This window comes from Pinus tabuliformis, chromosome 6, assembly GCF_031772625.1.
Source record: "Pinus tabuliformis cultivar Carrire ecotype Pingquan chromosome 6, CPIR1, whole genome shotgun sequence".
NCBI classification, from domain to species: Eukaryota; Viridiplantae; Streptophyta; class Pinopsida; order Pinales; family Pinaceae; genus Pinus; species Pinus tabuliformis.
In genome coordinates this window covers 941,419,471-941,444,488 of record NC_142292.1, presented here as the reverse complement: position 1 = coordinate 941,444,488, position 25,018 = coordinate 941,419,471, and the positions used below count along the sequence as shown (strand labels likewise).

At 37.6% G+C, this 25,018-nt stretch overlaps 1 pseudogene; it reads right to left on the bottom strand.

Annotated features, from left to right (window-relative positions):
* LOC149262017 (hydroxyacylglutathione hydrolase cytoplasmic-like) lies at positions 1-25,018 on the bottom strand (annotated as a pseudogene).

Genomic DNA, 25,018 nt, shown 5'->3' with positions numbered 1-25,018 from the left:
TTAGGCCCCACAACTTATTAATGTTGAACTAGAAAATCTCCCCAAGGCTTGGCTATGGATAAGTACAGTAAGAAATATTTGTTTTTGAATGGTTGATGGCACCGTGGGATTGTTATCCTTTCACTGTTTCTTAGCCCAGTTAAGTTTTTTCTTGATCTTTTCATTTTTTTGTTTCAACATTCATTGTGCATCGAAGGTTCTTCACTGTATACTTATGCCCACAGAAAACCCGAGTTGAATTGGGAAAGGAGGCCAATATTTTTCCTCTACTAAGCCTTAAGAAAAAAAGTTCCACAACCAACAATGAACATGTTGTGTGCAAGGCCTTGATAGCCATTGTCCTACCTAAATATAATTCATCACTATGCTCTAACACAACAATACAACCTTTGACATGATATTTTGCTCCACCATAAACTTCAATACATGGGATTAGTTTCTTAAGTTCTTCATTCCCCTTTTGTGATCCTAGTGATGATGAGTAGTAAGAACAAATTTAATGTTTACCCCATGTACCTCTGCCACCTGTAAAATGTTCTGGGGTTCCAGAAGATTAACACCTTTGACATCAATGCCAACACTGCTAACACCAATCACCTTAGATCCCTTTCTTGTTTCCTAACTTGTATTGAACATACTATGGCTAAAAATATCTAAATCCTCTTGAAATAATTTGATTGGAATTTGTCATGTCTTGGGGTTTTGTCTCTTTGCATTGGGATACCTCTGAACACAACTCCTCCATGCTTGAGAAGCTGGGCATCTTGCAGTTGTAACCAAGTTGGGAATGCTTTGAAGAACATGTGAGGAATTGTCTTTTTCTCTCATCCATGAAGGACCTTATCATATTTATGGAGAGTGGAACCTTTTTTCTAATTATTTTTTAGTAACCAATTGTTTTAGTAACATGGACATGTATATGAAATACACCAACATGTTCATTTGTAAATGTTGCGATGTCCATGGTACTAAGTATGTGAATAAACAACTTTATGACCCACTTTATGTTTCATCTATGACTATGTTATCTCAATACTATTTCAGTGTATATTTTCAAAATATATGAATTTTCCATTTTCTTATGATTATAATAATTCACCACACACTTACGATGAACAATGTTGGTTGTTGTACAATGTGATTACTTTTCTTTGCATTATTGGAAAGGAAAAAATTGAATGTAATTTTTTGGTTTTCAACGTTGCTATTTTAACACATTATTTAATGTTTTCCACACATTTGGGATTTGTTATATGTTTGGGATGTATATTTTTCATAGTCTGTGTTGAAACTATTTTGTTCAGTTCAATGTTATTGAAAATTTATAATTCAATCATTGTAAATATGCCATTTCTATCATTTAGGTCAGGTTAGTGAATGTTCTTTGTTGCATTTACAAGTAATACAACAAATCAATCACTATGGCAAGTTAAATAACACCCAATACATGCCACAAAATCCTTTCATTATTGCTATGAAAACAATTAGTGCAAAATTCAGTATGTTTGACTACAACAGGAATCCATCAAAGCCCCCTCAAGATGGTGGTTGTAATCCAAAATTACAAGAAAGGCTGAGGGATCACTATGCCACTAAAATAGAATCCCAGGAACCAATTCCTACATAAATAAAGATGCATACCTTTGGTCATATTTCTGTTGCTAGAGAGATGAATTTGTACCCAATACCACTAGCTTGAAACGCTATTGAGGAAGGCGTAATCTATTGTGGAACGGGAGGGGATTGAGTTCTGAGTTAAATGTGCTTAGGTCAGCTCACAAAGGGATTGATTACTTGCTCCTGTATTGATCACAAGTGCTGGAAGGGTCACTAAGAAGGAAAATTATTTCTTGTTCATATGTATACAACTGTAACATTTCTTCTGGGACTGCGTTCTAGTACAAAGACCAAGACTCAGCAGTATTACTGGTGTGTAAAGGCTGAACCCAAGGAGAAAGAGAAAGGATTTTTTATTTGAATGTATTACCAGGTTCTACCCACACTATTTTCCTTGTACATCTTTTTGCTATTAAATGCCAAGTAATTGTGTGCTTCCATGATTTATTACGCTGTGAATTTGTGGGAGATTGTGGCCAAAATTTATATGTATTAGCTGTATGTAAATTTATGAGTAATGAATGCATCTAATATTTCCAAGTTCTTCAAGTTCTTCAGTATCTAATATGTGCACAAAGATGTTATTCTCATGTTCGTTGGACTGCTTATGGTTCTGCCCAGAATTTTTAACTTTGCAAGGCTTGATGATTTATGTGAACAAATGAAAATATTCCTCATAGGTTATTTGGAATTACATGGAAAACTTATGGTATGCCTCTCAAAGTCTGTATTTGAAAATTGAATTAATAAATGATTCTACATGAAAATGTAATGATTTAGGTGATGTCTTTCTTCACTGATTAAAATGCTAGTGTTTTCAAACTCAGCTGAATACTAAACTCTAGGATCTTGTTGGTGGCTCACCCTTTCATTGATTTCCTTACCTTCCATATCTTTTCATTCTTTAAAATTCATCAATGATACATATATTATTTCAGGTATCCCAAACATATTTATCATAGTACAAATTGCATAGGTTTTCTTTTACACTTGAAGTTTTTTAGAACCGCAACATAGTATATGCTATCAAGTTGCATAGCATAGAAGCTTGTTGTTATTAGCCAGACTAGGAAGTAGGTTCAACCAAGTTGATTTTTCAGGGGCGGAGAACTTGATGTTATGTGATGAATCCATATAACATGTCTACTCTTGTGACAAAAGTAAAGACACATGAATGTTGCTGAGTTATGCATGCTGCCAAGTTCTAGGCATTGGGAGCTAGTCTTTATAGCCATTAGGTAGTAGAAAGAAGGATGTACATGCAACCCTATCCAAATTTTTTCCATAATATGTTTATATATCAAGAAATTCCATGCATTATTGTATAACAGATATTATGAATTATGGGAACTGCTACTAAAGATTGTGTGCAATTTTTGTAATTACAAATTTCAGTGTTATAAATGTCTTAGTGCCAGCATGTCTTACCCTAGGTAAGACAAGAGTTTACCATGGTGGAGTAGAGTGTCATGAAAGGGTTACAAAAGCGATGTCATTAACCTTTCCTGAAGGTTTGCATTTCCAATATCTCAATATAGGGCATGATGCAATATGACCTAAAATGTACAACCTTGTTCCCTTACTAGGAAAGATGTAATGATACAATGGTAGGTACTATATGTATTATGGTTATGAAACCTTGTGGTCAATATATATATATATATATATATATATATATATATATATATATATATATATATATATAATGGTATCCATTATATGCACCTTGTAGCATGCACTAATAGTCCTATATCATTCTTAGTCAACGATGAGTCAAATATTGTGTCACCTACTACCCCAGTTACCCAAACTAACAAATTTTGATAGTGTATTTGGAAGGTTAACAAAGATTCATGAATCTGTGCTTTCACATCTATTTTCATGCTGAGAACCTCATGATGGATTGCCATTTTCTTGGCATATTTAGAACTGAATTGAGGGTCATCATGTCAATGAATTTCTATTATAATGTTAAGTATATTCTACACTCTTTTGATGGCAGGCAGAAGCTCGCAAGGTCCACACCATTCAGACAAGAGTAAGTGTAAGAATTAGTTTTTTTGACTTACTATTCTAGCTACTCTCAATTGATTGGTTATTGTCTTGTTCAATTATGCTAAGTGTCCCTTCTTGCCTAATCATGAGATGCCTTGTAATTGCATCATGAGAATGAACAAATTTGAAGGGTGTTGGAAATATATGAAATCTAGACTTTGTTTCAGTTAAAGAATAGAAAATTAGTCTAGCATTTTATTCCAAGCAATATACTTGAGGATGTGATGCATACATCATATACAATTATTGAATAATCCTACATTTCTTAGTGCACAAGTAAATGACCCTCATTCTTGTTTAGGTGCTTCTCTTGTCTGAGAGAGTTACCTATGCATCTTATTTTGTCAGTAATCCCATGTCACACTTCCCAAGCTACCGAATGATATATATATTTAAATAATAATAATAATAATAATAATAATTTTCAACTTGACTCCTGACAGATGATTGTTACACCACTCTATGTGATAGATATCAGGTAGCCCAAGGATTCTATTGCCATTAATTACAAAGTTGGGGTTAATAAGCTCTCTTGTTAGATAGATGTAACATGCCCTACTTCTATTCTTCTAAGTGGTTCAGACGATGCACAAATATGTTTGTGGTACATTAATGCTCCTGCCAAAAACAAAGTGCTTGAGGCCCAACAAATATTTAAGGTGAGTTATTTTGACAAATGTTTTCAAAGTAACTTTTTGTCTGACTGCAAATAAATCCACCCATCATAATGGCTTCTTATTATCATTAGGTTGGAATTTGAAGAAAATTCAAGAGTTGGATGATTTTCCCATATAATAGGATTTGTTCATATTTTGTTGTCTGTCAGTAGCAACTTAGCAGAGGATTCTAAATGAAATTGAACACACACATGTTTTTAGGCTTCAAAAGTTTTTTTCTTTAGGTTTGTTAATGTGTCACATTGTACAGGTTGTGTCAAAAGCCATTTTCATTCTAAAGTTGATTGGTTTTACATGATGGTAGCATGGCATAAAAAAATAAGGGTAAAGACACTATTAGAACTGAGCTCTCACCCCCACAAATGTGACCATTAAAATATGTAAGGGTTATTATAAATGCTTACTATTTTATTTATTTATTTATTTATTTTTTAGTTTTATTTTTCTGTAGAAATTTAATGGGATATGTTGGTGATTTTCTATTCATTTGTATTGTTAACTTTATGTTGCCAATTTTGTTATCTTTGTTGAAAGTGTTTGATGACCTCATGTCAATGTAGGTCCATGAGGGTGTCGTGGAAGATGTTGCATGGCATTTAAGGGACAAGTACCTTTTTGGGTATGTTGGAGATGACTGCCATTTGTTAATATGGGACTTGTGTACATCTGCAACTAATAAACCATTGCAATCAGTTGTAGCTTATCAAGGTGAGGTAAGTCAACTGAGTAATAGCATATGCCAGTAATTATGAAATTTTGGTACTAGATGTAGTTTCAATATGTCATTTCCCATGTTTTCTCCTTCCTATGTTACAAATTTATCTTTTCATTTAATAAAAAAGAAAATTGTCTGGGACTTACTCCTGCAAGTCTGATTTCCATTACAAATTGGTTTCCTAGATTTTTGTTTGGAAAAATGCCAACTACAGTGATTTCTTCTTTAATATAATGTGTGTATAAGTTTCTCAAAATATAGAATCCATGTTAGTTCTATGATGCATTTCTTAATATATCTTGTTTTGTATGCTTGTTGGTCCCTTCACTCATCCTTAGTTGTCAGCTCTAGTAGGGCTTGACGTCCTTTCTTCTCTTTCTCAGTACTAGATATTTAGAGCTTCAGTTTATAACATCTATGTTTGTAATGATAGCTTAGCTTATACTCTCTTTGGCTAGACAATTAGAGTCCAGTCTATAAATTCCTTGTCACTCCCACTTTGTACTAACACTAGATGTACTATCTTTGTTCCTTTGATAGACTTTTGTAGTCATTTGGTGGACATAAATAAAATTATCTTATCTTGTACTTGGAACACAACTTGTATGAATATTTATCCATATTTATTTTTTTTGTCCTATTGTTGGGTTAGCCTTGGGATATTTTTGTCTCTATAATGAAATTGTCAGAGAGTGAATGCCTCTTTCCTTCTTATTAAGCCCGAGGACATCCTAAGACCTTGCCAATGTGTTATATAATTGAATCTTTAGAATAAATAGGTTAAATGCAATATTTTAATAAAACCAATAGTTTATCTATGGATAGTGCCACCAAATCGCACAAGTTTGAGAGGGTCACCCTCATTTACCACTGTGAATAGATGCTTGCGGCTCTAGATGGGATTCAACTTGGTAACATTATCCCATATGAAATCAATAGAGTCACATATTCACACCAAACATTTTTCTAGACATCACAAATGACATCTATCCTAACATTGCTTGGTTTATGCTTAATATCATTGAGCATGTAAATGACAGTAGTTAGTGTGCATCCTTATATTTTCCAACCATTACAAGGACCATGACATCATGTCCTACTATACCTTTCTGCCTATAGATTTTGACCAGTCTTCAAATAATGGATATGCATGGGTGCAAAACATAGGGTGTAGAGAAAATACAGTTTTTGTGGTAAAATGCTTCAATAGGATGAATCCTAACCATATAGATAAAAGGATAATAATTTTTCATCAACTCATAAAACTCAAAAACTTGTGTCTTTTAACCCTATCATGCAAAATAACAAAGAAAACACCATACATCGTGGTTTAATGCCTAACAAAGACACAGGGTCTTCACTTAGTGAACCTATGATGTAACACATGTTTTTGGGCAGTTAAAAAATATCTCTATTTTCGCTAGATATTTGATAAATACCTTCCAAAAGTCTTATATTGAACCCCACTCCCAATACATCTTTCCAATAAAAAAACCCTATTTTTACTAGGTGTCCCATATTTTTACTAGATAGATTTTCTATAACCCCTAATACATATAAATCCCACCCATATAACTACAATATATTTACTCTATATTTTCAGAATTGTAAAACCCCAGTCCCATATTTTTACTAGATAGATTTTCTATAACCCCTAATACATATAAATCCCCCCCATATAACTACAATATATTTACTTTATTTTTTCAGAATTGTAAAACCCCTTTATGAATGAATTCTCTGAGATAGTGGTCAACAAGGTGAAGTACTTGTGCATAAATATTGGATATGTTTGTTATAAAAACCAGTTTATGAACTTCAAGGAACCCACAAGAAATAAAAAAAGATATAATTGATAAGGTGTTGAATAAGATGTAACTAAAAGTCCACAAGATATGAAATAATCTTTTCAATTTAGTTGGTACGTAGATAACGGATGACATCTGGCATAATACTGCATATTTTTTACTTAACATCATGAAGATCATTAGTAATGGGTAGTTACTATGCATCAATTTCAATGTTCAAGCATCATGACATCATGTCATACTATATCTTTTTCCTTACTGATTTCTATAGTTCTAATGTGATGGATGTTTTATGGCATAATGATTGGACATGATGAATACTAGTTGTAATCCTAAAGGTTTTTTTTTTCTAATTTTTCCGTATGAAATGCTTTCTTTAACTACCATTAAAATATATTACATATTAGTAATGTCACACAAAATGGTGTGTTGTTGGGCAACCTCAAAAATTGAAAAAAAGTGGTGTGACAAGCCCTGGTATCTATCAAAAATTGCCCAAAAACATAAATCCTATCAAAATTGACACATGAACATACATTTTAGAAGCAACATTTCTTAAAAGTTACTTGACATAAACAAAAAGAACCAAAAGTCTTTCCATAAAGGCACAAAAGCAATGTTCACACATTTCCAAACAATTCATTAACTATCATAATGAAACCTGCAATTAAAGGGGTGTCTTCTTTGTCATTAGGAATGGCCCCCAACCATCATTAGTTTCCTTAAAATTCGAGATAATGTAACTTCAACCATCATTAACTTGATAAACATCTTTAGTTGGATTCGTGTTCTTTGAGATGCCATTAGTTTTTATATTTCTCTTTCACAGTATTTTCTAAACTTTTTTCTGCATGGATAATATTTTATGATTTTAGTTATTGTTTTGTTTTTCTCTATGCTTTCTCCCCCTTCCCTCCCCCCACAATAGATATCATGTTTCTGAATAGAAACATAGTAAAATTTACCATCCTCAAATATTTTTGTGGAATTGTTTCTTACAAAACTGATTCTTGTTCCAACTAATTGATGGTGTAGTGAATTTTTGTTTTTTGACTAGTCTTTGGTATTTTATTTTCTGTCTTCACAAGTCTATATATGTAAGTTGTTGAGATATTTGTTCTCAATAGAGTCTTGGAATAGGGTTGCATTATTTACCACAATTTTTCTCTATTTTATGCTTTCCCTTTGAAAGATATTTTTGATTGATACAAGTACTATTATTAGAGAAACGATTATTTTAGTTAAACCTATATTATCTAATTTGATGCTTCTCTATGGCATGGATATAGATACACCTTCTCGAATTGGAGTTGTTTGACATGCTCTACTTATGAAAATATCCTTGTCAGTGGTTTCATATTTTATAAGTAATTGATCTATTGTGGTCAATTCAAAATATTATGTTTAGTGCCCTTCCTAGCATATTTTTTTTAATTCCTTTGATTTTATTTACTATTCCTTGTCCATTTTTGAAGACATTCTAGAATCAAGGAAGTGATTAATTGGCTAAAAAATATTTTCTTTTAGATGCTCTACATAATGCCACACTAGAAGTAACATTTTTTTTGCACTGTAAGAAAATAATATTTATTTTGAAAAGGTTGATTCATTTTACACTACAATTTTTGTGTATCAGTGAAATTTCTAAAGTGACTTCCTTTCGTCATGGTCATTTATTTACACAAGTTTCCACTAAAATTCCAATTATAAATTTAGTTATTATATTTAACATCATATTTTATGAAGTATTTTGTAGGTTATTTTTTGTCTATAACTGAATATCAAATTCATATTGCCACGAAAAAATTCTACTTTTTTGGTTAGGGAATTGAATATTAATGCAATGCACCAATAACTATGGTTGCAGGTGAGAATGGGTAATAGTGGCATCGAGGAATTTATAGGGTTGGGTCCCATCTCTACTTTTGCGCAATAGGGTTCAGAAGTAACGAAATCAGAACTCAAGTCTTATATTGATAAAGGAGTGAAGTTTTCTACAGAAAACTGAGTCTGGACCACCCTTATGGTACATCAGTGTTCTGTATCCACATTGAAGGAAGCTAAGATACTACCATTTTGTCATATTAGTTTAGGAGGAACCCTATTCAGGCAATTTGAGTTTAAATATGCTTGAGCCAACTTGTGTTGTTTTTGTTTAACATTGTGCAGTATTCCATCCCAGGTATGTTTTAAAGAAATGAATTTTTTTTGTGGCCTTGATAAAACTTGAGTGATAGCCCATCGAATTCAACCTTTGATTTTTTTGAAATAATAAATGGGAGTCACTTTTTATGTTACTCCCTCTAATGCCTTCTCTTCATTTGATTGTTGGTATGTCTATAGTATATTGCAAAATGTGAAGCCGAGACCTTTTGTTAGGAAAGAAACTCTTGTGAATGAAATACACTCAACCCATTAACTGTGACTAAATACTAAAGATTCAACTTATTTTAGTAGTGGTTGATCTTCCTTGGAGAAGAAAAGATATTATAAATAACCTAGGATGGATTCCCTTGATTTATTATTTCTCATGATTCATGTAACTAAACCCCCATCATCATTCAACTTAGATATTGAGAATTGAAGTTGTTGTAGTGGGTGTTGAGTCCCATTTTTATCACTTTTTGATAGCCTCCTAAGACCTTGCTGCCCCCTTTTTGAATTCTTTTCTATTCCTAACTACTCCTATTTTGCCTATATTATCTACGTTTTGACCACAAGGGTGTTGTGTGCTCATGGTATGCTAATTATCTTAAAAACTATTATTTTACTAGCTTGTTCTTAAGTATTTCTTGAAGTTAATCATTTCCTAATCGAATTATCAAGTTTGATTGATTAAAATATTATGACAATTAGTCATGATTTGAAGTAACTCCACGATTTCCTGCAGACAGCCATGGTCGTTGATTTCCTGGAGACACTCCACGATTTCCTGTAGATGCAGATTTCCTGTAACTTCCCAGATTTCTTATAGTAGAATTGGTGGTTGGATATGTTCCACTTAGTTTCAAGAAGAAAATGAACATGGGTTTTATGAGGAAATCCACCTACATGGACGTTGTTCTATTATCTGCCTCGAATTCATCATTGAAATCACCCAGATCTTTAGGCCTCTTCTCGATGGCCATATTGGGAAAAAGCTCCGACAATGTAACGAAATTAGTTTGATCCATGCTTTCAGTCATGGATCAAAATCAACAGAGCTATTTTGTCATTATGTTTAGTTATTGATAGCAAGTAGTTACAACATATTAGTTTTCCTTATTCAGGCAAACATATTCCTTTGAAATTGTATAAATTTCATTGTGTTTCATTTGCAAAGGCGCTGATTGGTCAAACATATCAAACTTGTACATCTCTGTAATACTTTTCAAATTAATAGAAAGTTATATGTTCTATTGATATCCTGGTGTAAAATCCTTTAATAGTAGAGGGGTTGTGAGTAAGGGAGGGTCCCCTTTTCTCACAACTCCATTAGTTACAATATTTTTATTTCTGTTGATTATTTTTAGCCATGAGTAAGTTATTTTCACAACTAGTGTTTCTCTTTTATGGATTTTAGCAGCATATGTGAAATGGTTGGATGAAGAATCTTATTTGTTAAATGCATTTGGAATCATTTAATCAGGTTTTAGCCTCTTAATTTTTATGACTATTTGTTTGGTCTTTTATCTTTTCTGATCAACATCAACAATATCAAGAGCTGTAGAGGGATGATTGGATCCACTCAATAGCCTTTGCTTCCAAGTGTTGATGCAGAAAAGAGACATTAGAGATGTGTGTATGAATGGTTTAATTAGAAAAGAAGTTAAGGTATTATCTTGCATATATTTTGTGCAACATCTCATAAACATACCTACCCTTCGTTGATGATTTATGCCTGTCAAATTATAAGTCTATAATTTTCCCAAACATTTTGGCTCCATTGTTGGGGAGGTGCTAAGGGATGATACTGAAAGCGTTTTAGTATGATTTATTTTTGTTTGAGTTTTTTAGGACTGGGGGATTCGAAGTGGTAAGATGTGGGGTAAGGCCTATGCTTGTAGAGATCAGAATTCACCATAGCCACGTCCTGATTGTTTGGTAAGTAGAAGTTTTGAATTTTTTTTTATAGGGGAAAATATAAATTTTTCAAAATTTTTTGTGGTGGTGTGAGCACCACTTCATTCACTAATAAACTAGTAGGGAAAAAAAGCTTGCAAAGAACAAGGGGGCATTTGAACTGAGGACTGATCGTTCTAAAAAGGGATCAACAACTAATCCTAAGCAGATAAATACCCCCACAACATAGAAGAGTCTTTGTTAAAATTGGCAACCAGGGCAAAACTTCATGTCGGTCATCTTATTCATGGCTGATAATATTTTTATTAGATTCCTCTCGTCCAGAGGTGTAGGATTGATATAAAGATCATCCGATTCTGATAAGTATTCATGGATATATGAATTTATTTTGATTATGGAATTATTATCAAGCCGACCTACAACTGATGTAGGCTCAGAAGCCCAACAGTCGCATCTATTCACCCACCAACGTTGTGTATAAATATAAGAGGAATTTTCCTCATTTGGACTCACTCATCTCATCACATCTCTCTCTCTCTCTCTACAACACTGAAATGAGTCTCTTCTCTACTGCGCTGAAATGGGTCTCTCTCTCACACATGTGAAGCCGGAAGTTGTTGAATTTGAAGCTGCAACTGCAGAAGTAAATATTGACTTGCGTGGCCTAGAAGATCTCCTCTTTGGAACTGCGATGTAGGTTCATCTGAACCTCCTCTGAAAGCCACAACTTTTGGTGGTGGAATGAAGTCAATCCAATGAACGGTTTGCAAGATATTGACTGCCCTAGTTTGAAGCGGGAAACTGCTGAAACTGAAGCTGCAACTGCAGAAGTAAAGATTGACTTGGGTGACCTAGAAGATCTCTTCATCTGAACCGCACTGTAGGTTCATCTGAACCTCCTCTGGAAGCGAAACTTTTGGTGGTGGAATGAAGTCAATCCGTCGGTCGGTTTGTGAGATATGGTCTGCCCTAGTTTGATAATGAAGCCGCTAATGCTGATGTTGCTGATCTAGGGTTTGCTACTGCTGATATGAATTAGATTTATTGTACTATTTCTCTCTGCTGAATTATTGAAGATAAAAGAAGATTTGATCAAAGGGTTTCCCCACACATTGTGGGGTTTGTCCCTGGCTAGCCACCACATCTTGTGTCTCTTGTCTTGGCTTGTTTTCTGTCGATCGTTTAATGTTCTATCTGCACTTTACTTTATGTACATGTGATTGCTAATCGGTGGAATATAATAAGAAAAAGAAGTAAACTGTTATAAACATAGAACATACCATAACTTAACATGGTATCGGAGCTGAGGTGAAGACAAAGCCCGAGCAAGAGCAAGAGCAATCATTGAAGAGAAGATTGGCAAGGCTATTCTAAAAGAACTATGGGGTCCTCAACACTCTTCCCTGCCAAAGACAAGCTCCGTGAGAAAGTTGACTATCACAGATGGAAGATGTCTATTGATATAACCCTAGAGGATCAAGGAGTGTTGGGTCACGTAAGAGGCAATATTGTTGAGCCTCCATCAAATGCACCTCCTGCTGCCAGGAACAAATGGAAGAATGGAGAAATTAAAGTGAAAAAGATCATCTGGGACTCTATCAACAAGCTCTTGGTGCCCTACATCTCTGATCTAGACACCTCCAAGGAAATCTACGATAGACTGGTGAGTTTATTTAAAGTTAATGATGCAAATCAAGTTTTGTTTCTTAGAAATAAGCTGAGGGAAATCAAGAAGGGTAAAGATGAAAGTATGAAAGCATACTTCTTAAGAATCACCGAGATCAAGAACGATCTCCTATCTATTGGGGAAACTATTACTGACAGAGAAATGGCACTCACAACTCTCGGAGGATTACCATTTTAATGGTATGTGTTCAGGACTACTCTTTTGAACTATAATGTAATTCCAGGTTTCGAGGAATTAATGGCTAGATGCATTCGAGAAGAAACAAGGGAAGAAGTGCAAGAAATGCCCATGCCTAAAGGTCCTCCTGCTGCCTTTTCTTCTCATGCAAAGAAAAGAAACAATTCCGGGACTAAATCAAAAGGAAAGGCTGGACCTAAGGCTAGAAGAAAATGACGATGTTACATTTGCGATAAAGCAAGTCACTATGTATGAGATCATGAGCATCATGATGAATGAGGTCATGGACATAAAGGGCAACATGAGATCATGGACATATAGGATAGCATGATGATGATGCACACTAGTTTGAGCAGCATTAGGATGGATAAAATCATGGATATGGGTAGCATGATGATAATCATGATTAGAGAAGCATGGTATAGTATGCAGTGGTGCAACTCGAAATCCCTCTGATGGCAATCAAAGGAATGAAAAATTCAACAGCAAAGGTAAGAGGAGAGCTGGGAATCAAGGAAGAGGACAAGCATTCAAGAAGGCTAGAAATTCTAGGATGTATTAAATGCACCTGACCTCAAAAGGAAGCTAGTGTCCATCTTGGCAATGGAAGACAGAGGCTACAAGGTAACCTTCAGCAATGGCAAGGTATGTATATGGAAAAATAATGTTAAAGATTCCTTTACTCTTGGGTTTAGTGTTGATTCATTATATCAGGTTGATGGAAGTCTGCTAGGTGTCATGTCTTGTGACACAACTCTTTAGTTCGAACTTTGGCATCGGAGGTTTGCCCACCTTCATTAAAAAGCTCTACCTGATGTAAGATAGATGGTAACAGGGATGCTCGAATTCCAAGTAGAGAAAGAAGGTGTATGTCCGGGATGTGCCAAAGGAAAGCTCAAAAGGGGACCATTCCCCTCAAGCCAAAGAAAGACCTCCGATATATTACAATTGGTTTACTCAGGCATACCTGAGGTTGGCATTAAGAGGGAGACTACTACAACACATACTCCTGAGCATAATGGTGTGGTGGGAAGGAAGAACCACATGATGATGGAAGCTGTCCGGGCCATGCTACATGATCAAAGACTTCCAAAGTTTCTATGGGCTGAAACTACAATCACCGCCGTATATGTACAAAATCGATGCCCTCATCAAGCATTGGGTTCCTAAACTCCTGAAGAAATGTTCACCACCAGTCAAAGGGAAGTCGTGATTAGTCATGATGTCACCTTTGACAAAGATATGGCTCTCAGCAAGGTGGACAATCTGCTGACTTTGAGTAGCTCTCAAGAAGCCGACACCAGGGAACCGAAAGAAAAGGATGATGAATCAATGCCTGATGTAGAAGAACCCTTAGATCCGATTGATCCTCATCCACATGGGCCTTCCTCTTCTAGGAAGAGTCCTTCATGGCTTAGGGGGATACTTGATGATGCTGAAGGACATGCTACACCCTGAGGAACCTTCCATCAAAGTAAGAAACTCAACAGGTATCAGGGATACCTAACCATCATGAGCACGATCATACAAAATGAACCTTCATCATTCTCAGATGTCATCAAGCATTAACTATGGAAGGATGCTACGACCATAGAATATGAGTCTATTATGGAGAATGATGTCTGGGAAGTAGTTCCCAGACCCTGGACAAGACAATTGTTACTTCAAAATGGCTTTACAAGATAGAGCATGCAACAAATGGAAGTATGGAAAAGTATAAGGTTCATTTTGTTGCTCGTGGTTTATCCCAAAAGGGAGGTATAGACTATGATATTTGCACCTATTGCTAGATATACGACCATCCGCTTGATCATAGCCCTTGTGGCTTCACAAGGATGGAACCTACATCAGATGGATGTTAAGACCGCGTTCTTGCATGGTTCTATCAAAGAAGAGGTCTATGTGGAGCAACATGAAGGATTTGAGATTTATGATTGAAAATCTTATGTATGCAGGTTGAAGAAGGCTCTCTATGGGTTGAAGCAAGCACCCCAAGCATGGTATGAGAGGATCGATAGCTACTTGATGAAGCTGGGATTCACTAGGAGTGAAGCTGATCCTAACCTTTACTTTAAGGTTGAAGATGACAAGCCTCTCGTACTGGTGTTGTATGTGGATGACCTCTTTCTAACAGGTGCAAACCCTCTCATTCACAAACATAAGAGGGAGATGGCTTCTGAATTTGAAATGAAGGACCAAGGACTTGAAGTGTGGCAGAAGCCAAGGGAAATTTTCCTATCTCAAGGAAAATATGTGGTAAATATATTGGAAAGATTCGGTATGATGGACTGCAAGCCTATGACTACCTCGAGGATCTTAACTTTTAGAAGTTATATGGTAGTGATGTCAGACCAGACTTGGGAAATGCCTCTGAGTTTCAAAAACTCATTCGCATTGATGTTCTTGGTGAACCTCCGTTCGAACATATGTTTTGCAGTTAGCATTGTGAGCTCATATTTGGTTGAGCCTCACTGGATTGATGCCAGGAATCTTCTGAGATGTCTTCAGGACACAATCTCTCATGGATTAAGATACACTGCCGGAGATGTGATACTACTCGGATATACTGATGTTGATTGGGCAGGCAGTGTGGTGGACCGTAAGAGCACTTCTGGGTACTATTTCACCTTGGGATCTGCTTCAATATCTTGGACGAGCAGGAAGCAGAAGTCAGTGGCTTTGAGCACCGCTGAAGCAGGATATATTGTTGCTAGTATAACCTCGTGTGGGGTAGTCTGGTTGTGAACGCTCTTTAGTGAGTTGTTTGGATTTACATTGGATACCACTGTGATTCTCTGTAACAACCAGAGGTGGGATTCGATTATTGAGGAATCCCATATTCGTCAATTGCTCCAGCAGATAGACATCATCTGGGATATGGTAAGTCGATGAGCAAGGAAGCTCCATCACATTAAGATGATGTACAGGTTGATACACCTTGTCAAAGCCCCGAGGAAAGATCAAATCTGTGATTTTACCAAACGACTTGGAGTCGGTAAGAAACCCTTGTACAAGGGTCCTGCATGTTGCATACATTGAGCTCTGGGAGCTCTGAGGGCTTGCGGTTCCTACTGGAGCAACATTTGACCACAGGGTGACTCACCCTCCCCTGGTGGTGCACACTAGAACAAGATGATTCCCTCTCTTGTGGGACAAGATGATTCGCTCTCTTGTGGAATAGGATGATTCGCTCTCTTGTGTAGCAGGATGATTAGTTCTCCTGTGAGGCCTGGATTGATGTATTCTCCATGGCAACCTGGATTGATGTGTCCTCCACGATGATTGTAGCAGGATTGATGTGTTCTCCTGTGAGGACAGGATTGATTAGTTCTCCTGTCGAGGCATCCTACCCATGCAGTCTGGGACTCATGGGAAGTACCTCTCATCTGATCAATGAGCAGGGAAATGAAGTTAGGGACCATAGTAGTACCGATGGACACATCGTTGTATCTACCGTACTCCCTACGTTAGGATGACCTCCATTGATCTGGGATCAATGATACTGGTCTGGGACCAGTGGTAGGAGTTGTACCATACTATGACGCTGACTTCAGGTCGATTAAGACTGGTCTAGGACCAGTGAGAGTGGTACATACTATGACGCTGACTTCGGGTCAGTTGAGTCTGGTTTGGGACCAGTGGTACACTCTCTGAGACTGCGATACTGGTCTAGGACTAGTGGTAGGAGTGGTACTTACTATGAAGCTGACTTCGGGTCGGCTGAGACTGGTCTGGGACCAGTGGTATGCACACTGAGACTGACTTTGAGTCAGTGGAGGATGATATTGGTCTATTACCAGTGGAGTTGTACTCACTATGACGCTGACTTCGGGTTGGTTGAGACTGGTCTGGGACTAGTGGTACATACTCTGAGACTAACTTTGAGTCAGTATGATACATCCTCGATCATTTCTTCTTCTTCATAATTCGGACAAAAGTAGAGCAGAATATAACAATGCAAGAGCAGAGCAGAATAGAGCAAAACAATACAGATCAGTGGAGGGCAGAACAAGACAAAGCAGAATAGGCAGAATAGAGCATAGCAGGGCAAGGGTCAGGCTGTACAGGGCAGTACATTTGATGGATGAATAGTAGCGACCGATAGACAGATTGCAGATGAAGTTCTCCATGGTTGAGAGGGAGTGTTAAAATTGGAAACCAGGGCAAAAATTCATGTCGGTCATCTTATTCATGGCTGATAATATTTTTATTAGATTCCTCTCATCCAGAGGTGTAGGATTGATATAAAGATCATCTAATTCCGATAAGTATTCATGGAGATATGAATTTATTTTGGTTATGGAATTATTATCAAGCCGACCTACAACTCATGTAGGCTCAGAAGCCCAACAGTCACATCTATTCACCCACCAACGTTTTGTATAAATATAAGAGGAATTTTCCTCATTTGGACTCACTCATCTCATCACATCTCTCTCTCTCTCTACTACGCTGAAATGAGTCTCTTCTCTACTGCGCTGAAATGGGTCTCTCTCTCACACATGTGAAGCCGGAAGCTGTTGAATTTGAAGCTGCAACTGCAGAAGTAAAGATTGAATTGCGTGGCATATAATATCTCCTATTTGGAACTACGCTGTAGGTTCATCTGAACCTCCTCTAAAAGCCACAACTTTTGGTGGTGGAATGAATTCAATCCGATGAATGTTTTGCAAGATATCGACTGCCCTAGTTTGAAGCCGGAAACTGCTGAAACTGAAGCTGCAACTGCAGAAGTAAATATTGACTTGCGTGGCCTAGAAGATCTCCTCATATGAACTGTGTTGTAGGTTCATCTGAACCTCCTCTGGAAGCCGAAACTTTTGGTGGTGGAATGAAGTCAATCCGATGGTCGGTTTGTGAGATATGGTCTGCCCTAGTTTGATAATGAAGCCGCTAATGCTGATGATGTTGATCTAGGGTTTGCTACTGCTGATATGAATAAGATTTATTGTACCATTTCTCTCTGCTAAATTATTGAAGATAAAAAAAGATTTGATCAAATGGTTTCCCCACACATTGTGGGGTTTGTCCCTGGCTAGCCGCCACATCTTGTGTCTCTTGTCTTGGCTTGTTTTCTGTCGATCGTTTAATGTTTTATCTGCACTTTACTTTATGTACATGTGATTGATAATCGGTGGAATATAATAAGAAAAAGAAGTAAACTGTTATAAAAATAGAACATACCATAACTTAATAGTCTTTTTGACAAAGAATCCACTATTGCTACTCATCAAGAATCTCCTCTTACTAGGAGGACATCGTCTTTTCTTAGTGGTCAGTTTTAAGAAGAATTCCTCTTCAATTTTATTTAAGAACCAAAGTTCGAGGTAGCTGAATCTGAAGGATTTGTAGTTTACCAGGGTTCCACTCCTTTTTGGTTTAATATGGCTCATTTAGAGTGTATTGGTACTACAGATGGGGACTATCATGAGAAGGAAGGGGAAACATTTACATTTGAATTTCCTATCAAAGATTTTGTTGGGACCAGTTAGATGAAAAGCATTCCTCCCTCTACTTTGCCTAATTTTTGTGGTACCTCTAGTGAAGATCCTGATTCTTTCTTATTCAAGTTTGATGTATTGTGCAAGAGCTACGATTACTCTTCAAATTCTCAAAAGTTAAATTTGTTTCTTGCCACATTAAAGGATGCATCTCTCAGATGGTTCATGGGACTAACTGTGAATTCCATTTCAACATGGGATGACATGAAGAAGGTGTTCCTGAAAAAGTACTAGGATTATTGTAAGACCAGGGACATCAGGGAAGAAATCTTTGGCATGACCCATAAGTAGGAGGAAATCCTGTTATACTTCTTGGAAATATTCCAATATAATTTGCAAAGATCCAAGATGAAGCAACTGAATAAGGAAACCCTGAGAACAATCTTATTGAGAGCCATAAGACCAGAATCTCTCGAGGTTTTGAACTTGATGGGAGTAGGTGATGTATCAAAATTGAGTTATGATGATGTTTGTGAGTTGTGTTGATGATATTCGAGGGGAAATTCTAAGGTTGGAAAAGGATCAAGAGATACCTCTTGCAGATTCACTAAATTAGTTGTAGGGGTTGGGGTATCTAGAGCTGAAATGGGAAACTTATTTGAAAATTTAAAAAATGACATTCTTAGCACTTTGTCTTCACAGTTAGATGTTTTATAGGCTAAGAAGAAGTAGGAGGAAGTGGAGAAAGCCTTGGCTGTGTTCTGCTCCAAGTGTAGGAAGAAACATCCCTTGAGGGAATGTCCTGCAGACAGTATAGAGGTATGCCAAATTTGTGAGGTTGATCATTCTACTGATCAGTGTCCTTCTCTTCCAGAGATTAAAGAAGCATATCTAGTAGATTAGGAAGTTTTCAATGCACTCTATGCAATGGAACCTCAAAAACCATGGCAGTCACGTCTTATAGGTATGTCACAACAAAATTCTCGATTTCCTTATGCTTAGAATCAGATGTGGAACATTCCAATGCCCTGGAAGCCCTAGCCTCCACAACAACCTTGGTAGGGGAATTTTCCTTATCCTGCTGCATTAAATTACCCCCCTCAAAATTTTTATCCACCACAACCCATGCCACAACAAATGGGTCAGCCACAACAACAACAACTTTAGTTGCTTGCCCCACCAAATCAACCATGACCTACAAAACTTCTTGCCCCGCCAATACCCAATACCAACAATAAAGCCATCCTATCTACTCACAATATTGGAGTGGCCACATATCTCACTTTTCCTACCTATTGTATTACACCACAGCCTTTGCAGAAATTTTTTGTTCCTGCGTTGTAGGAATTTCCTGTGTCATTGCAGGAAATCAAACTCAAATTAGGAAAATTGGTGCCTCAGCCCAGAAAAATTGAAGAGATTATAGAGGAAGACATTATGGTTACACCTAGAGTAGAAATCACACCAGAACCAATCGAACAAATAATTTTAAATTCACAAGAACCTTCCTCGTCTCATACTGTCCAACCTCCTTTTCTCGAGAGGTTGGAAATGAAACTAAAGCAACCAAGTTTGATCTTGTGTCTAAACTGAGAAATGTATGCATTAAGATCTTGTTACTACAAGTAATTAAGGATATACCTATTTATGCCAAAACAATGAGGGAGCTATGTACTAAGAAACCAGGGAGACAGAAGAAGGAACCTTCTACAATTCAAGTAGGTGGAAAACTTGCAAGTCTTGTGTCCGTCGTATTTGTTACTGAGAAATATGTAGACCCTGGGATCCCTATGGTTACCACCTTTATCAATGGGTATCCAATAAGAAACACTTTAATCAATTTAGGTGCAACCATCAATGTGATGACCATGGAAATATTGTCTCACATAGGATCCTTTGACTTACTTCCTACTCCTATCATGTTAGAATTGAAAGATAGGTCTAAGGTAAAGCCAAAGGGTGTATTATAAGACAATGTCATTTCATTGGATTTCTGGGAATACCCTGTAGATTTCTATGTTCTTCAACCTAAGACCAAATTGGGAGGGAAATCTTTGATCTTGGGGAGACCTTGGTTGGCTACGGCTGATGCCCACATAGGGTGTAGATCTAGAAACATGACCATCGCTCATGGGGATAAAATTAAACATATCAACCTATACCCCCTGCCAAACCTCTCCTAAAGTCAGAAAATACCTATTGGGATGATGAAGAACATGATTCAAAAGCTATTCACCTAGTATTGACAATAACCCAAGCCATGAGCCTTAAGAAAAATTTAGAGGAAAATATGATAAATTGTCATATTTCGAATCCTAATTTTTCACAGCATTTAGAGGGGCAGTTTAGTCCTAATCTAGATATCATTACTAACCTGTAGAACTCTTATAAATATGATACAACAACTGAATTACATTCAACCCTCTTATCTGCATTTCCTGCATATTCAATGACTGAATGTGGAGGTAAGGTAATTGAAATTTCTTCTAGAAAAACCCTAAATATCAATTCTGCCTTGACTCCTGAACAGGAGGAGCAACTAATTCAGACATTGAAATACTTTTCGGATACATTTTCTTGGGAATACATAGACATGAGGGGTATTCACCCAAATACATGCATTCATCATATCTACATAGAGGGAAATGCCAAGCCTGTGAGACAACCGCAAAGGAGAATGAACCCTGCTTTGAGAGAAATTGTAAAAAATGAGTTGCAGAAATTGTTAAATGTAGGGTTCATTTATCCTATTTCAGATAGACAATGGGTATCCCCGCAAGTTATCGTCCCTAAAAAAATGGTAAATAGCGAGTGTGTGTGGATTACAGGGAACTAAACAAAGCTACATTAAAATTTCACTTTCCTTTGCCTTTTATAGACCAAGTGTTGGACACTCTAGTAGGGAAGAGGTATTTTTCTTTCTTAGATGGGTTCAATGGGTACAACCAAATTAGGATAGCTCCAAAGGACCAGGAGAAGACAACATTCACATGTCCCTAGGGAACCTATGCATATAAGGTGCTACCATTTGGTTTATGCAACGCACCAACCACATTTCAAAGGGCGATACTTGGTATTTTCTATGATCTTTTTCATGATTGCATAGAGGTTTACATGGACAATTTTACAGTAATGGGTGATACTTTTGGAGAAGCTCTACATAATATTAGGAGAGTTTTGCAAATATGTAGAGAACTAATATTATGTTGGGTAATGAAAAATGTTTCATGATTATGACTGAAGGTATTATTTTGGGCTGTTGGCTTAGTGGGTCCTCACCCAGGTTCAGAGTGAGTTGCATCAATTCGTGGAGCGTGGACTGAAGTCTCACCAGAAGCAGTACGGGGGGTGTTGGAACTGCGTTTCCACACCCAGAGATCAGCATGATGTCGTTTTGTGCCCTAAATTTGCCTTTGTGTAGATTGATAAGCCTTTATGGCTTTTCGATGTAACTTCCTTTAATCAACCTCTAGACCTCCACGAAGGTATATGACTGGCTTTCACGAACCGTGAATAGGTAAATTAACTACTTGCACACATCAAATATTACTCTTATCCCAATATTTACTCAGATATGATTAAGTGTTTGATAACTTTAACGTACAACGATATAATCTTCATGTAAACCCTTAATTACAATTGCATTCACATAACAATATAAATCCACTAAAGTCACACATCAATAAAACATTATTTCATAAACCCATAATTAATCACAACATAAAGCACATTCATACATAACAAAATTAAATAGGTAAAACACAAGAATTTATGTAATAATCTTCTTTATTAATATTCAGTTCAAATTACAGACTCAAGACTTCCCTGCACACTCAGCTACAGGGTTCCACACACTTAGTTTCAGACTCTACTCTAGGCCTCTATGTACATAGCTTCATAGAATTTTCCTCCTAAGACTTTTATAATATTCCTCCTATTGACCCATTACATTCATCTTCATCTTCAATATTATTGCCTTAGAATCACTAAGACACACCTATTTATACAATTCCATGGTCTACGGACCATGGGTAGATCTTCAAAAAGCCGACCTAACTTACATAAAGAAGGGTAAAACCCTTTTTGACTCTTTAACTATCTACGTGCTCCGTGACCACAATTTGTGGAGAATTTACATTCCTTTACATAAAATGTGGGCTTTTGCCCCAAAACTTGACCTAGGGGACCCCATCGCAATAGGCCCCCAACACAAAGATCGTGACTCGCCCTCGAGTCGTTCAGTTGGCACAAAGATCTTGTTGTGAAGATCCCCTAGCTCCACTTGTGAAAACACTACTTCAGTCATGCTTTGCGTGCCTGCCTACTTGATCTGTTCTACCAGCTGCTTAATGGCTGGTCCTACACTATCCTACTTAATCTTCTAATGCGTATTCTGCAAGTTTTCCAACTTTTCCTAGATGTTGCTGGAGAATATGTAGGCCTCAACCAACCAAGGCCCCAACCTAGTCTTAAGGACTGCCTCTACCTTTTATTCCATTTCCACTTGTGTAAGCAGCTACTTAGCCTCCTACAGCTTGGCGAGGCATTGTGCTATAGCAACGGTGCACGACATCGCCCTCACTTCATCGTATTGCTACTAGAGCTCACAGACCTCTATATTTAATACCTATAGGTTAGTCACTACTTCCATGGCCTATTCGAACAACGCGGTGCATTCCACCACTGTGACATCTACCGTAGCAACTTCATCCTTAACAACGACTTCGCATTGTTCCCTTACCTTTGACGGGGTTGAAGGTTGTGACTTCAAATCCAGTTTTGTTATCTTCATGTTCAACCTAATCTAAACTATGGCCACCTCTACCTTGGCATCCCACACGCTCGTAGCAAGATTTCTGATCTTTGCCTCCAACGGTGCCTCCTCAAGGATATGGAATTATGGCACTGTCCTACATGCTTCTGCAACCGCAGCCGCGATCTAGGCACTCTGCACCTGAATTGTCTTCTTTGCTTCCAAAGCCTCCACCTTTTCGATGAACATCTGCTTGTTTTTCACTTGATACTTGCTTATGAGGTTGTGCGTGCGCTGCTCCCATGCTCTTAACTCCACTATCACACCTGACTGTAGTGTGTGAAGGTACTCATTGGGGAGCATGGCCAGGTTGAGGCTGATGTTCTTTAGAGAACTTACGATGACCTTGTCATCGGCCACCTCTGTGCTCAAGGATCTGCTCAAGGATATTTTTGGTAACGTGACTACCGGTAGATCCAATGATTTGACCATCTTTGCTGCCTGACTAGTCCCGGGTGCCAAACTTGTCTGTGCGGCGCTCACCTGCCCTGCACCCACCTAGACCCTACTCGTATAAATCCACAGCTCGTGCAGATCCTTCTAAATGGTACTTAGTGCTTGGTGTTGCTATTTTTCGAACTCCTGGAGTAGTTCCACTATAGTATCGCTTACCTAATCTCCAATCTCGTCAAGGTTGCCTTTTGTTAGTGTGATGGGATCCAATGATGGCTTTGTTGCTTTGGATTTCTTTTGTGGTCCTTCCTTTTCTTATTCCCAGTACCGCTTCACCCGGAATGGTATGCTCTATTCTTTGTCTCCACCACCGTCCTACTCTGACTTCTCCTATTCCTCTATTTGGGGTGAAGGGGACATGCAACTCCACTCAGAGCCGTGTTCTTCTTGTTCAGCCTTCTCCTCGCCCTCTTTTCTACGCTTCTCGGCCAACTGCTGGACCTTTTGTGTTGTTGCCTCCTTCTTTTTCTTCTCCGCATATTTTCTGGTTCCTGCAGCCAGATCAGATGGAGAATGCCAATATTTCGACAAATGCTTGATAGTTTCCTAGATGGTGTCATCCGTGGCCAAGTAAGGAAAATCAAACCATTTTTGTTGTGGATCCTTATGTGCCCTGATATATATGTGGTGGAAATCTGCCTTAAACTCGCATACTCTACTCGCTGCTCAAACACCGTTGGGGAAAGCCATGGCTTCTGGTTGATGGCCATGCAAATTCTTGCCTCATCAAAACCCAAAAGACTTTGGTCTCTATGACACTATCAACATCCTTTATTTCCCAGAGGGATGCAATCTGTGTAGCCTTCGACAATCCCTTGTCCATAGGAGGAAACTGACTATCCTCTGGTAGGTCCCAAGCCACTAGCACGATGGAGAGCAAAAAACCATGCGTAGTGGAAGGTTTTTCTCTCATCATGCACCTCACAACAATTTGCGAGGAAATCACTACAGAGGTAGCGTGACCAATTGAACTGCACATTCTATGCAGACTATGTAGTCAAAGAAATTACTGGTGCTGGAACCTTGTCCACGAAACATTTTCTCGTGACTTTCCTAGCTAGGGTTTTTATAGAAATTTTAACCGCAAGGTCAGTGATAGATGTGATAAGTACTCACATGGCTTCTTCACTAGCTTGAATTTTTCTTTCATCTTCTTTGCGAGGTCACGTTCACTCGTCTTTCCACCAAACTCCTTGGCCAAATTCAAGTTTGAGTGCGATAAAAGCATGATCCAATGGATCAACATATCTGTAATGGGCATTGGCATGCTTAGCCACAAGCATCCGTCATGCACCAAGGTTAGCCATTGTTTGATAACAATGAGGTTGATGTTGGAGTGGTGGTAGTGGGGAACCCACAGCAGGTTCAACAACCTCGCCTGATTTACTCTGTGAATCCACTCCACAGGCTCTAACGCGGTGACATTGGATTCCTTGTAATATAACCTCTTCATATAATTCTCCGTTGCAAGGTGGGGGAACCTCTCATGGTCTGCCAAATCCCAGTCTTCCAT